Here is a 15646-nt window from a genome sequence, read left to right on the forward strand (position 1 = left end):
TGCAAGGCTAAAGGGAGTAATTTTATCCCTAGGAAAAGACATTGCAAAGTAATGATCTATGTAAAATATTTTCCAAAAAGGAATTTTTTTTTCCAGATCAAGTTTTAGAGAGATGCTGCAGTCCCCTAATCATCTTTTGAGTCCAACAGAGAGCTATAAGGATGCTGAGGGACTAGAGCATCTCTGTGATGAGAAAGGCTAAAAGACCTGGGGCTGTTTAGCCTGGAGAAGATTGAGAGGGATCTCATCAATGTTTATCAGTATCTAAAGGGTGAGGGACAAGACAATGAGGCCTCACTCTTTTCAGTGGTTCCCAGTAAAAGCACAAGGGGCAGCAGACACAAACTGGAACCCAGGAGGCTCCATCTGAAGATGAGGAAAAACTTATTTCCTGTGAGGGTGCTGGAGCCCTAGACCAGGCTACCCAAAAAGGTTGTGGACTCTCCTTTTCTGGAGAGATTCCAAACCTTCCTAGACATGATCCTGGGAACTTGCTGTAGGTGACCCTGGACTAAATGATCTCCAGAGTCCCTTCCAGCCCCCCACCACGCTGGGATTTTGGCATTAAACAAGAATGTGACGAAAACCATACAGGAATCTAAAAATATCTGGCCAGAGGAAACACTAAACAGTGAAGCAGCCCTGGATTACTTGTTCAAGGTTTTTATTCCCCTTTAGTTCCTTTCTTTAGAGGTTCCTGAGTGCTGCTTAAGGTGGATCAGGTAGCAGGACACAAACCACCAAGAAGATCCAGACCATTCATACCCAAAGTGCAGGATGACTGTCCTCACATTGTCTCCAAGTGGGTTTTCATTTGGCTTGTCAAAGCCAGGCTCAGCATTATTGATGAGTAAGACAATCTAAATATGATGTGTGAAAATCTACTCCCACCTGGGGACATTCATCTCAGGAGCAGCCCATCTACAAACCTTTTGTGTCTTCAATCACAGTGGAGCAAATTAATTCCCTGGTGTTTGAAGTCTGAAGTGAACTCGTTCCATGGTAATTACCTCCTGTTCTCCTACAAGTAGCTGCTTGTGCCAGCCCAGCTCACTCTTGCTTTGAGAGGCGATGCTCCAAAGTGCCGCCGTATTTCCATGCCTGTTTATGCTTCTGAAGACAAGCCTAGAGAACTGTTTTTCCTCCCCTGCTTTGGAAAACTCTCTCCAGAAGAGCTTGTTTAGCAGAAGATCATGGAAGCTTTTGATAAAAACAAAAACAAAACCAGAGGAACTTTGACATACACCATTTCAAAACTACTTCCTAGAGTGAGCTGTAGAAAGTGATGGTGGATATGTGCTTGTCCTGCTCAGAGAAGCCAGGCTGCAAGGGAGAGCTCCCCAGTGATTCAGCACATCATTTGAAACCTGTGATGCTTTCATTAAGCCTGAACAAAGCAAGGCCTCTCAAGGAGGCCCTTGATTTCCAAGCACCTGGAGACATTCAGCGCTTTGCCAGGTGCTCGGGATGGCTCCATGCACAGCATCCACGTGGAAAGCAGAGCTTTGCCGATTAAAATACAAGCCCACAGAAGTGGGATAACATTGACTGCATCTCCAGGGAAAGGATTTACTGGTGTCATTTGGTCCTACAAGTGTTCAGCACAGTATCAGTAAGTTAGTCCAGACATCTAAAAAGGGGCAAGGCGCCAGAAAAACATTAGCTGCATGTTGCCACCTTTCCAGTTTTCAGTTACCCACCTCCCTCTCCCCAGTACACACCCTCATCTCTTCAAATTTTCACTAGAGATAAACTCATGCTTCCTTAAACACACAACACCCAGTCCCAGAAGCCACATCTCACCCTACAGGGTGGGTTTATATTGTAGGGTGCTATTCTCCCTTTGCAATGTAACCAACACCCCTGTGTGGCTCAGCAGCAGCAGCTGGCCTTGCTGCTCCCTTTACCTCTCACCAGAAGATTTTTATGTTCTGGGAAACTAGCCCAAAAGCCCTCCACGAGCATGATGGTGAAAGTTTTGGGGGTTAGGAAAGACTCTCGTGATTCTAACCCAAGTCTTGTTCTTCAAGTGCTCATCAGCAGAGAGCTGTAAGGATGCTGAGGAGTGTGGAGCACCTCTGTGATGAGGAAAGGCTGAGAGACCTGGGCCTGTTAAGCCTGGGGAAGAGAAGACCAAGAGGGGATGATCTCAATGTTCATCAACAGCTAAAGAGCAAGGGGCAAAAGGATGGGGCCAGACTCTTTTTAGTGGAGCCCAGTGACATCCAAGGGACAACAGGAATAAACTGGCACCCAGCAGGTTCCATTTAAATAGGAGGAAAAACCTTTCCTGTGAGGGTGGTGCTCGACCATGGACCAGGCTGCCCAGACAGGTTGTGAAGTCTCCTTCTCTGAAGAGACTCCAGACCCTTCTGGACACTGGATCCTTGGCAGCCTACTCTGCTTGATCGTGCCATATCAGGGAGGTTGAACTGGATGATCTCCAGAGGTCCTTTGAACCCTCACCATGCTGGGATTCTGTGATCACTCTCTTCTCAAGCTTTTGTTTCATAGGCCTTAAGGACACACAATGTAAAAGGTAAAAAAAAAAGTGTAGAATGAAACCAGAGATCAAAGACTGCCCTGGCAGACAGAAATTAAAAGTGATATGCCAGTGCTCTCCTACAGCAAGCATTTTGAAGCTTACCAAGTGTTAGTAAGCATTAATTTGGATATCTACTCACAGGAAGTAAAAAAAAAAGATCAGCTAGAAGGATTTGGCTATAGACAAAATGTACCCATTTCCTAAAATGAGCAAATTAAAGGGAAATATTTTTATTTGTTTCCACGTAGGAATGTGATCTTCACATTGATTTTGCCATCTCTGGAAAGCTATCCAAGTGGGTAGGCAAAACTGAGGAAGTAAATAAAGTCCATCTTGGATCCATCCAATAATGAATCAGATGCATTTTCTCCCTGAAGAGTGGAGCTACATGGAGATCATCAATAGGAATCCAAATTAAAAAGCAAGTGGGGGGTGGGCCAGGCAAACTACAGCAAAATCCAGGAGCTAAGTTCAGTCAAACAAAGACCATTTACTAAAACTGCAGATTGAGATCCTGTGCATCTGGCAAATGTCTGAGGCATCCTCTTAAAGCTCTCTTGGCTCTGCAAGAGCAGGACTTTATCCTCTAAGGAAAAGAGAGGGGAAACAGCTCACAAACCTCCTCTGTGCAGACTTTAGTCCCTATGGATGTCAGAAACCATCGTTTCTTCTTTTTATTCCCAACATAGGAAATAACAGGCTGGGAGATGATGTTATCTTTTCCAGTTTGCCTAACCTCTTCTAACATCTGAAAAACAAAGTCTGGCTTCACTTTCAAGTGCTGAGGATCACAGAATCTCAGTATGGTGGGGTGGGAAGGGAAGTCCGCCCTCCCACTAAAACAGGCTCACCCACAGCAGGTTACCCAGGACTGCAATGTCCAGGTGAGTTTTGAATCTCTCCAGAGAAAGAGACTCCACAATCTCTCTGAGCAGACTGTTCCAGACCTCTGTCATCCTCACAGAAAAGAAGTCTTTCATCTTCAGATGGAACTTAGAGGGTTCCAGCTTGCGCCCTTGTCCTGTTGCTGAGCAGCACTGGAAAGAGTATGGATGTACATATGTGATAAGGAACATGTAATTTGGTCGTAATGCAAAATCTGCAGATGGTGGACCCAGCACAAATGCCTGTAACTCGTTAACTCTGCTGGCAGGAGTGAGTACAGCCCAGAAGTTAAGTCAATTGATCAAAAGAAAAAAAGAAAAAGAACATTTGCCCCAGGCTCACATGGCTCTTCCATTCATTATGTGAGAATTAAGCTAAGATTTAAGTGAAGATAGAGACCTCTCTTACGAGACCATAGGTCAAGAACCAAGAGTTTGTTTAATTTAATGGATAACAACAACCTGACATCAAGAAGAAACAACGCCTAACAAATGCACTCTTAAACACAGCCCTGGGATTTTGTAATGCTAATATTTGTCCATAGACTGGATCCACTGAAGCAATCCCATTAATGCTCCCCAGTTTATGGAAGCTTCTCCATGTGGGAAAAAAGACTCAGTGTGGGTAAAAACATTTGTAGTTTACTGGAAAGTTCTGACTCCCACCAGGGAAAAGGACTCTTTCAGCATCATTTAGGGATTCTGGAGGTGAAGAGTTAATTTGGGGTAAAGAACCTGAAGCAGATGTGAAGCTGAGTCAGTGAAGGTATTTCTGCACCACCACTAAGGAGCATGGGGGCATCCACCACCTTCCCAGGAATATGCAACAATCATCTCGACCTCATCTTGCTTGGCAGGTGAAGGACACGCCTGAGATGAAAGTTGTGCCTCAGCATGCTCTTCATAGCAACAGGACAAGGAGTGCTGGTTTTAAACTAAAAGAGGGAAGATTCAGACTAGAGAGAAGGAAGAAATTGTTTACACTGAGGATGGGGAGACACTGACACTGGTTGTCCAGAGAAATTGTAGATGCCCCATTCCCTGGAAGCATTCTGGGTCAGGTTGGATGGAGCTCAGAGCAATCTGATATAGTTGAAGATATCCCTGCTGACTGCAGGAGGGTTGGACTAGGTGGCCTTGCAACCCAAAACATTCTAAGAGTCTGTGATTCTACAGTTCTTCAGTTCTTCTTGGTGTACTGTGTTCTCCTTAGCTGCAGGGTGTTCAGGGTTCACATGATGGACCTGCTTGAGTGGGTCCAGAGGAGGCCACAAAGATGATCCAGGGGCTCCTCCCCTATGAGGACAGACTGAGCCTTGGAGTTGCTCAGCCTGGAGAAGAGAAGGCTCTGGGGAGACCTTATTGTAGCCTTTCAGTATTTCAAGGGGGCCTATAAGAAAGAAGAGGAAGGACTCTTTATAAAGGAGTGCAGTAACAGGACAAGGGGTAACCTTTCAAAATGAAGAGGGGAGACTTAGATCAGATCTAAGGATATCAGGTAGTGATAGGACTAGGGGGAATGGAATGAAGCTGGAGGTGGGGAAATTCAGGCTGGATTTGAGGAGGAAGTTCTTCACCATTGTAATGGGTTGGGGCAAACCCCCTCCCCACCACGCCTAGAAGTAATGACTCAGACAAACGGATTGCAAAAGTGATGGAAAGTTTAAATAGAGAACAGTGAGTGCGTGCAGAGAGCTAGAAACACAGTGACAAGAGGAACCCCAAAACAGACCCAGAAAGATCCCATCCCCACCTGAGGGTGCACCCAAACCCCCCAGGGCTCCTCCTTCCCCCCCCACTGCTAGGCTAGTCTCAGCTGGCCAGATCTGAGACTGCCCATCCCCCTGTGACCTTGGGCCTAACCAGGCCCATGGCCGGGAGATCTCTCCCCCAGTTACCGGGTGGTGGAGAGGAAAGGAAAGAAGAAATGCCAGACCCCGCCATAAAATTTATAGTGGTGCAGGAATTATGGTGGAAATACCTAATTTCCTGTGTCCACCCACTGGGCTGGACTTCTGGACACAGGAAACACCCCCGTAGCAGAGGGCACCCAGCCCAAACTATGACAACCATGAGAGTGGTGAAGCCTTGGAATGGGTTGTCCAGATGGGCGGTTGGGGTGCCATCCCTGGAGGTGTTCATGACCAGGCTGGATGAGGCTCTGGCCAGCCTGATCTAGTGTGGGGTGTCCCTGCCCATGGCAGGGGGGTTGGAATTAGATGATCCTTGTAGTCCCTTCCAACCCTGACTGATACTATGATACTAAGGAAGACCTTCTTCACTGTGAGGATAGTGAGACACTGGAACAAGTTCCCCAGAGAAGCTGTGAATGCCCCATCCCTGAAAGTGTTCAAAGTCATCTTGTACAGGCACATTTTGCCTAATTCATCAATCTAGGCTGGCTCTTCTCTATTCTAAATGCAAGGCCACAGGGCTCTGAGCAAGCCTCAGGCCAAGACCTCCATGGTCCACATTAGCTCACCAGGAGCCAACTTGCAAGCACAAAAAGTGCTGCTGGAGGCTGTTGTTCTGCTAAAGAGACTTTTTCTTTCCAAAAACGTGCTGCTATTCCAAGAAGCAGGGAAACAAACATCTCCCTCCCTGGTCACATAAAGCATTATGGATGCAAGAGATGAAGAAAAACATGCTAAAAGAAAAAAGAAAAATCTTAGAATTTGTGTATTAATAATACATAAATATATAAATTATACAAAAAATATACCATAAATATATTACGAATGTTCTGTCAGTGGGATTTTGCTGACCTCTGAGTTACTCTTATGTTGGATTTCCAGCTACAGGATGGAGAACCTCTTGCCCCAGAACAGGTTAGGAGTTGGCCTGCTGGAAAGCAGCTCTGCAGAGAAGGACCTGGGAATCCTGGTAGACAACAAGGTCACCATGAAACAGCAATGTGCCCTCATGGCCAAGAAGGCCAATGGTGTCCTGAGGTGTGTTAAGAGTGTGTCCAGCAGGTCAAGGAAGGTTCTCCTCCCCTCCTACTCTGCCCTACTCATGCCCTAGGCCATGTCTGCAGTACTGGTTCCAAGGAACTACTGGAGAGAGTCTAGTGGATTGTACAAAGATGCTGAGGGACTGAAGCATCTCTCTGATGAGGAAGGGCAGAGAGACCTGGGGCTCTTTAGCTTGAAGACTGACGGGTGATTTTCTCAATGCTTACCAGTATCAAAAGGGTGGGGGCCAAGGGCAGGTGGTGCCCAGCAACAGTACAAGGGGCAACGGACACAAACTGAAACCCAGGGGGCTCTACCTAAACAGGAGGAAAAGCTTCTTCCCTGTGAGGATGCCAAAGCCCTGGGCTAGGCTGCCCAGACAGGTTGTGGAGTCTCCTCTGGAGAGATTCCAAACTCACCTGGATGTGATTCTGGGCAACCTGCTCTGAGCATCCCTGCTTTAGCAGGCAGCTGGACTAGATGATCCCCAGAGGTCACTTCCAATCCCCACCATGCTGAAACTTTTGGATTCTGTAATCTTAAGCCTTCCTATTGCACAAACAGCCTGTGAGACCATCTAAACTGACCCTTAAGAACATCACTTCCATGCTTTTTGCAGCACATTAATTTTTTCCACATGGGACCGTGCAAATTTTTTCCCTGTCTAAACCAGCATGGGTATGGATCCCTGTCGGTTTAGGTTCTGAGCACAAAAACAGTTTGAGTCTTCTTGTGACCGTTTGAGGCTGTCCCCTTAAGAAAGGGAATATGGTAGTTGGATGTTTGTAAACGAAAAGATGGATCTAAACTAATTTCATTGGTAGATTGGGAGGAAGCACCTTCTGAACTGGGAGTGCAGCAGAGTTTCCTGGGAATTCCTGCACTTTTCTGGTCAGTCTATCTCCCCTCCTTCGGCAGCAGCAGCTCGCTGTTTCTGGGCTTTCGGCCAAGGCTTGACCTTGAAACTGATAAACTGCAAGGCCTGTATTAACTGCTTTCCAATTAACACATAACTGCTTCTAACTTTTTCCTCTTTTCTCTCTTTTCTAACCCTCTCTGGGGAAAGGGGGAGAGAGAAGGGGGAGCAGAGGTGGGGAACCCCCTCAGCAGAGGGGGGAACTCTCATTTCTGTGCTACTTTGTTGTATATTTCTGTATATACTTTAAATATTGTAAATTTATATATATTTCCCTGCGTTTCCCTGCTTTGTAAATATACAGCACCCATTGCTTTGCTAATTCAGCTGTGAGGTTTTTTTTTCCTTTCCCTTCAATTTTCTTTCCCTTTACTTTACAGGGGGGAGGGAGGAGGCTTTTTGGCCTTACCCTTCCAACCCTCGACATTTTTTTTTTCTAAAAGAAGGACATCACTGTCCATTGCATGCTCAAATCCACAGTCTCAACACTCAGTCTCATGTGCTACCAACTGAGCCACGTGGTCGTCCCCCTTACCCTTACACGTGGTCCTTACCCTTCCAACCCTCGACACTTCTAAACACAAAATAAGGCTTCAAATGGTGGAGCTCAGCCTAGGTCTGACCCTTCCCTAATCTGTAAGTGCTTCCATTTTAATGATCAGGCAGTTGGAGCACCTCTGCTCCAGTGACCGGCTGAGGGAGCTAGAGTTGTTCAGCTTGGAGGAGGCTCTGGGGAGACCTAATAGCAGCCTTCCAGTACATGAAGGAAGCTTACAAGAAAGAAGGAGAGAGAGTGTTTACAAAAGCCTGCAGTGATAGCACAAGTGGCAATGGCTGCAAGCTAGAGAAGAGCAGATTTAGACTGGATGTTTAGACTGATGTTAGGAACAAGCTCTTTACCATGAGGGTAGCGGAACATCGGAACAAATTGCTCAGGGAGGCAGTTGATGCCCCATACCTGGAGATATCCAAGGTGAAGCTTGACAGAGCTGGGGAATGACTCCCTGCAAGAGCTGGGTAAGGAGGGGTGCAAATGCATAGATTACGACACAAAAAAGGGCATTGTTAAAAAATCTTATTCTTCCAAGAGTGCTGGCATGACACAAGGAATTCTGTTATTTATCAGAACCTGGGAATTGACTCCTGAATACCTGGGACTTCCAGTCCTAACGGGTCCTCTCTAAAAATCCACAGTAGGTGATGAAAATGATCCCTTCATGATTCCTTAAGGAAAGTGCTTTCTCCTGCTTTGGAGAAGTGAGTAAGGAAAAGCCAACAAAGCTTACTTGTTATGGTTTCTTGGAAGGAAAGGGCTCACAGCCTATTCAACCTCTCTCCTTCCTCTTCCTCAGAATAAAACAGCAAGCCCTGTACCTTGAGCAAGCACCCGTTTCCATGACAAGCTTGGCACTCATGCCGGAATCTTTAAAGGCTGGAGGAGGAGGAGCTGCAGAGTGCCTCACTCCGAAGGCAAGCCGAGCTCGAACCAATTCTCTAGGACAAATACGCTGTGTAAACACTAATAACATAATCTACTTAAAAGCACTATTACCAATGATACAGAACCATTGTGCATTTTCTAACACAAAGATAAATGCTAGCACAAATATTTGTTCAGTGCTAAACACTCAGACCTGAGCAGCAGCGATTCTGGCCTGGAGCAGCTCCTGATGAACTGGAGTTGCTTGAGCGCCGGGATTGCTCCATCAGGGCTTTAAACCCAACCCAACAAGTGGGGGAGGGACAAACTTAATTTTGCAAAGCAGTATTAGTATTTTATGATTGCATTCTTCTGCATTGCAAACACATAAATAACTCTAGATTGCTGAATGTTTCCACCACCAAGAATACATTTTATTTATCTTTTTCTGGTTTCTTTTGTGTTAGAATTGTGTTTGAGTAGAATTAACCAGGTTGGAAAAGACCTTTGAGATCATCAAGTCCAACCTATCACCCAACACCATCTAATCAACTAAACCATGGCACCAAGTACCCTATCCAGTCTCTTCCTAAACACCTGCAGTGATGGTGACTCTACCACCTCCCTGGGCAGAACATTCCAATGTCCAATCTCTCTTTCTATAAAGAACTTCCTTCTAGTATCCAGCCTAAACCTCCCCTGGTGCATCTTGAGACTGTGTCCTCTTGTTCTGGTGCTGGTTGCCTGGGAGAAGAGACCAACCCCCACCTGGCTACAACCTCCCTTCAGGGAGTTGTAGAGAGCAATAAGGTCTCCCCTGAGCCTGCTCTTCTCCAGGCTAAGCAACCCCAGCTCCCTCAGCCTCTCCTCACAGGGCTGTGCTCCAAACCCCTCCCCAGCTTTGTTGCCCTTCTCTGGACACCTTCCAGCAACTCAACATCTTTCCTAAACTGAGGGGCCCAGAACTGGACACAGCACTCAAGGTGTGGCCTAACCAGCGCCGAGTACAGGGCAGAATGACCTCCTGGCTCCTGCTGGCCACACTATTCCTGATCCAGGCCTTCTTGGCCACCTGGGCACACTGCTGGCTCATGTTCAGCCTACTATTGACCAGTACCCCCAGATCCCTTTCTGCCTGGCCTGGTGTTCTACATGATGGCTCCTTTTGCTGTAACTCTAACAAGTTGCGGGGGGGGGGGGGGGGGGGGGGTGGTGGAAATAGTATACTAAGTATGAAAATGTAACCTGACATCAGGAGTAATTCTAGGCTTGTTCAAAGACTTTATATCCCTCAAAGAATATGAAATCAGCCTAGCAGGTCTGTTTAACAGGGACATATGGTAATGCAGGTATAATGAAACTAAAAATTGAAAAGGCAGGACAACAAATAGGTTGTGCAGCAGGAGGACTGCACTAAGATTATTCACTCATTTCTCCTTTGATTTTATTCTGTGTAGATGTTACCTGCTGGCAATCACTTGCAGTCAAGCAAGTCAAACAGATGTCCAGCTCTTCTCTGAAGTAATAAATGATAGCACAAGAGGCAACAGCCTCAGGTTGAAGCCCCAAAACAGATAGCTTTCGAGAAATAATGGGTTAAAACATAGAAGGTGAAGCAATTGAAGGAAGCACAAACCACATAGAGCAATAAATCGGCTAAGGCATGGGACACTGTGACAGAAAAAGGAGATAAGGAATAAAAGACTGATAAGAACTGTTAGAGCAAGCATGATTCAGAGCCAAAAAGGTCAAACTGACCCTAAGAGCCTTGTCAAGTCAGCGGAACCAAGCCAGGCACACCGGGAATTGACCAAATTAGGAAAGGAGTTCAAAAGTTTAAGGAGGAAGACTCATCAGGAGACCCCTGCCCATGATGAAGGCCACCGGAATGACCACCAAGAAGATCCTCAAAAGAGATGTCCCCGCCCACGCTCCGCCTACACCACGCCCTCTATGAATATGTATGCAAAGATATGATTATGTATATGATCTGATGCAATACTACATCCAAAACTGTATAAAAGACATGCTTTTGTTACGGGAAAGGCAGAAATCCATTTAGTGATTTCTCCAACGCGTTGCTAATAAAAATACCTCCTGTCTATCTGACTTAAACTGAGTCTCTTAGGCAGTTATTCTCGCCTTTTGGGGCAAAATTCGGCATCATTTTCTGGCGAGCCAGCCAGGAGCCAGCCAGGAGATCCAGACCTTAAGGGGTCCTCCCGAGCCGGGTCCGGGGCCGGGACCCTCTGGGCGCCCCTGACGACTTTTTGTCAGAAGAGACCCCCCCGGACCAGCGCTCGTTGGTGGACGAAGGGTTACCTGCATCTCCTGCTCCAATCAAGAGGTATTTTAATTGTTTATTGATTTTGGGATAAAGCGCTTTGACTGGGGAACGGGGACCAGACGTGGTCACCTGATGGGAAAGCCCGGGGATGCCCTGGCAAAGTCCCGTATATAGGGGTTCGAGTCCCCACTGGAAATAGGGGTTCGAGTCCCCACTGGGTGTTTGTTAATCGGGTGTATGTTTCTCTTTCATCTTAATGTTGTTGCTTTGCTTCTGAGAAGATACATTTGTGTTATACTTTTGTCTAACATTGTTATGTTGTCTGCAAGAATCTCATAATTTAGTAAGACGCAAGGACTCGGTATTTTGTGTTAACTGTAATCTCTTTTGTGTGTAAGAATTTATTGTGATATCATCTGCAACAGCCCGAAGCTGACTAGTATCGGTACTATACGGTTGGCCAGCGACATCTCGTGGTAAAGCAGTGTACTCTGATAGACCGGAAAGGTAGGACAGTTTGGATGAATGCGTAAGAGTGTGAGTGAATGAGACGCAGCATCGCTGCGAAGCGAGAAGGAGTCCTGATCCGCATTTCCTGTTCTTCGCGAGAAGCCAGGTCGGAAACGGACAAAGCGATTGGAAATTGTGTGTATGAAGTGTTAAAATATATATTGGCATATAGTGCTTGCGGGAGAAAGAGACTATTCTGGGAACAGCCATGGGAGGGCGACAGAGTAAGGACGTAAATATGAAAACCCCCTTAGGATGTATCCTAAAGCACTGGAAGGACTTGGGAGGGATTCCAGGGGAAGCATAAGTAAAAAGACACTCCTTAAATATTGTACACAGTGGTGGCCATTGTATAAGTTAGATGACAATGAGAAATGGCCACCGGAGGGAACAACTAATTATAACACTATTTTACAACTAATGCTGTGCTGTAGTGCTGAGGGACATGGATAAGTGGTGACCTGGCAGTGCTGTGGTAATAGCTGGGCTCAATGACCTTAATAGTCTTTTCCAACCTAAATGATTCTGTGAATATAAGAGAAGTTTTTTGAGGCTGGTTCTGCAAATTACCACATGGGAGAACCTGGGATTGCTGCTACCGGAAGCCTTCATGCTGACATCCCAGCTACTGCAACCAGCAAGGGAGTTCAGAGGTGAAGTAAGAAATTAAACCATTCCCAGCGACAAGAACACAACATGAAAGTTTCCATGCACGGCCAAAATTTTTGAGGTCACCTTTTCCTCAGGACTTCCTCCAGTCATTCTTAACTTCTCAACATCATACACTCAAACAATTGTGCTTTGAGATGGGGAAAAAAGAAACAATCCAGAAAGCTCTTCTCAACCTCAATTCAGTATTTCCATCCTTCCCTCTTAACACACTGAAACCCCTTCAACTAGTTGCTGAAAAATATCAGCGACAAACACATTTCACACAAAACAAAGAAATAAACACAAAAATAAGTTCCTTAACTCCAAGGTGTAACAAACCCAGGTCTGCTTTCCCAGGTCCACTGTTTCAAGCTGCTGCTCATAGTTTCTAGTTTTGTAGGATGGCCCCTTCCACATTCATGACTACCAACCACTTTTCCCCCAATGCACCCTTTACCATCAGCCCAACATGGCCTATCCCTAACACTGGTGTCTCATGCTACTGAAAAGTCAACAAGTCCTTTTACAGGCAGCTGAAGACCTACCTGAACCAGCAGTGTGCCCAGGTGGCCAAGAAGACCAATGGCATCCTGGCCTGCATTAGGAATAGTGTGGCCAGCAGGAGCAGGGAGGTCATTGCGCCCCTGTACTCTGCATTGGTTAGGCCGCACCTTGAGTCCTGTGTCCAGTTCTGGGCCCCTCAGTTTAAGAAGGACATCGAGACACTTGAACGTGTCCAGAGAAGGGCAACAAGGCTGGTGAGAGGTCTTGAACACAAGCCCTATGAGGAGAGGCTGAGGGAGCTGGGATTGTTTAGCCTGGAGAAGAGGAGGCTCAGGGGTGACCTCATTGCTCTCTACAACTACCTGAAAGGTGGTTGTAGCCAGGAAATGGTTGGTCTCTTCTCCCAGGCAACCAGCACCAGAACAAGGGGACACAGTCTCAAGATGTGCCAGGGGAAGTTTAGGCTTGAGGTGAGGAGGAAGTTCTTCACCGAGAGAGTCATTCGTCATTGGAATGGGCTGCCCGGGGAGGTGGTGGAGTCGCTGTCCCTGGAGATGTTCAAGAGGGGGCTGGACGTGGTACTTGGTGCCATGGTCTAGTCATGAGGTCTGTGGTGACAGGTTGGACTCGATGATCTTTGAGGTCTCTTCCAACCTTGGTGATACTGTGATACCTCAAAATTACAACTAAGGGAGATACTCCTGACCAGATACTCCAGATACTTAGGGAGATACTTGAGACCCATGACAGTGCTAAGAGGCAAAACATTGCAAGGACCAGCCCCATCGCTGGTGCTACGTGCTGCAGAAGAGTCTTTTGCACTGGTGGACCACAACACATCCTAATCCTTTCAGAAAACAAGCCATCAAGCTAAGAGAAGGGAAATGGAAACCACAGCAAAGCCATCTAACAAAGTAAAGAGCCATAACCACCAAAGCTATTCAAGAAAAAGAATGCCATGCCCATCTAGTTCTCATACACCTTGTTATTACTCCAGCTAAAGCATGCAAATAAAGACATCTCAGCCCAATTTAACTCCATCAGAAACTGCACACACCAAGAATGAATGACACTAGGAAGAGGAAGAAGCTTATCCAATGGCAGATCAGTTCTACGCTGCAGTACTGTATGGTTTCCTGCTACATCAAACAGCTTAATAAAAAATAAGCTCATTTCTGACAGAACAAATATTCAAGGGCATGAAATACTGCTTTAAATTATTTCAGATAGAGGGAAGGGAAAAAAAAAACACCAACTCTTGGCTGAGCAAGCCAAATGTAAAACTGAAGTGCTGTGCCAGCAGCTGTGGGGCTCCAATGCAAACCCCACTGGCAGAAGACTGTTGCAGCTCCAAAGGCACATGACTGCCTCTGATTCCTCCTGTTTAGAACTTAAACTTTCACACTGTACATCATGATACCAGGATATCCTGAAGCCCAAACACACCTGTGGCACTGAAGACTAGCATGCTATGCCCAAACCCACCCCAGCCGCCCCACTCCCCAACTTGTGGGAACCACTTCAGCCAAGAGAGAACTTCTTTACAGAATACCAGCATGGAGGAAGTTGGAAAGGACCTCTGAGAGATATAGTCCATCACCCCTGCTAAAGCAGGGACAAACCAGGATCTCAGTGTCCAGGTGGGTCTGGAATTTCTCCAGAGAAGGAGACTCCACAGCCTCTCAGGAAAGACTGTTTCAGGGCTCTGGCACTATCACAGGAAAGAATTTCCTCATGTTTAGGTGGAACTTCCTGTGTCCCAGTTTGTGCCCAGTGTCCCTTGTCCTGTTGCTGGGCACCACTGACAAGGGTCTGGTCCTATCCTCTTAACACCTGCCCTTTAGAAATTGCTCAGCATTGAGAAGATCCCTTCTCAGGCTGCCCTTCTCTAGGCTAAACAATCCCAGGTCTCTCATCCTTTCTTCCTCACAGACATGCTCCTGTCCCCTTAGAATCTTCCTAGCCTCCACTGGGCTCTATCCAGTAGTTCCTTGTTTGTCTTAAACTTGGGAGCCCAGAACTGGACCCAGGTCTCTAGATTTGCCCTCACTAAGGCACAGGACAGGGGGAGGAGAACCTTGCTCAACCTATTGGCCACACTCTTCTTAATACACCCTAGCAGACTATTGACTTTCTTGGCCACAAGGGCACATTGCTGGCTCATAGTGAACTTCTTGTCCACCAGGACTCCCAGATCCTTCTCCACAGAGCTGCCTTCCAGCAGGTCAACCCCTAATCAATATTGGTGAAAGGATATTTGCTTTGTTGTATGTCAGGAGTATATAGCGTGGCTAACACTGATGAAAGCTCATGGTGCTAAGTTCTCAGTGCAAAGTTTCCTTGAGAAAAACCCTGAAGATTCTTTCTCTAGTATATCAAAAATAAGAAATCAAATATGCATGCTTATATTCAAAATTACTTTTGTCAAATCTGCTCGACTTGCAAGTCATTTCTCTCTCTTTTTTTTTTTCAGCTGCCTGCCTTGTAAAGTCACCTGGGAGCTAAATGTCAATATAACTTCTGCTCTGGAACAAAGCCTCTGCAATTAGAAGATTTCATTATGGTGCCAGGGTGATGAAAACACATTTATGCCTTTTAGTTGGTGGTGGTTTCCTTACTTTAACCTGTAGTTTTGTTTCTCCTCACAGAAGGCAAGGAAAAGTTTCTGTTTACTAGCAAATAAAATGTTTACAATATTTAAAATCATGTCCTCCTAAAAAGATACCTCATGTGTTAACATAAACCAGAAGTCAGCTTATTACTAATACGCCCCTTAACAGAACAAGGAAGAGACAACAGCAAAACTGCATGATTGTACAGGGCACTACAATATATATTTCTATCTTGAAAATCATTGAACAAATCCACTTTAAAAATACCAAGCATAGCCCCAAGGCCCCAAGGAGAAGAAAGTGGTTTAGCAGGTAAAACGAGACAACCCCATGCTTTAAGAACCCAACCGAACACATGACGAT

At 46.1% G+C, this 15646-nt stretch overlaps 1 protein-coding gene and 1 long non-coding RNA gene across 8 annotated transcripts in view; one reads left to right on the forward strand and one right to left on the reverse strand.

Annotated features, from left to right (window-relative positions):
* Positions 1-15646, reverse strand: part of NCOA1 (nuclear receptor coactivator 1) — a 411243-nt gene that overhangs the window by 315914 nt on the left and 79683 nt on the right. The window lies entirely within an intron of this gene.
* On the forward strand, positions 10343-15342 carry LOC137443439 (uncharacterized). Its single transcript, XR_010987877.1, has 3 exons — positions 10343-11066; positions 11405-11513; positions 15145-15342. It is a non-coding gene; the product is annotated as an uncharacterized lncRNA (long non-coding RNA).

This window comes from Melanerpes formicivorus, unplaced genomic scaffold, assembly GCF_026170545.1.
Source record: "Melanerpes formicivorus ecotype bairdi unplaced genomic scaffold, bMelFor1.0.p_v2 SCAF_9, whole genome shotgun sequence".
NCBI lineage: Eukaryota > Metazoa > Chordata > Aves > Piciformes > Picidae > Melanerpes > Melanerpes formicivorus.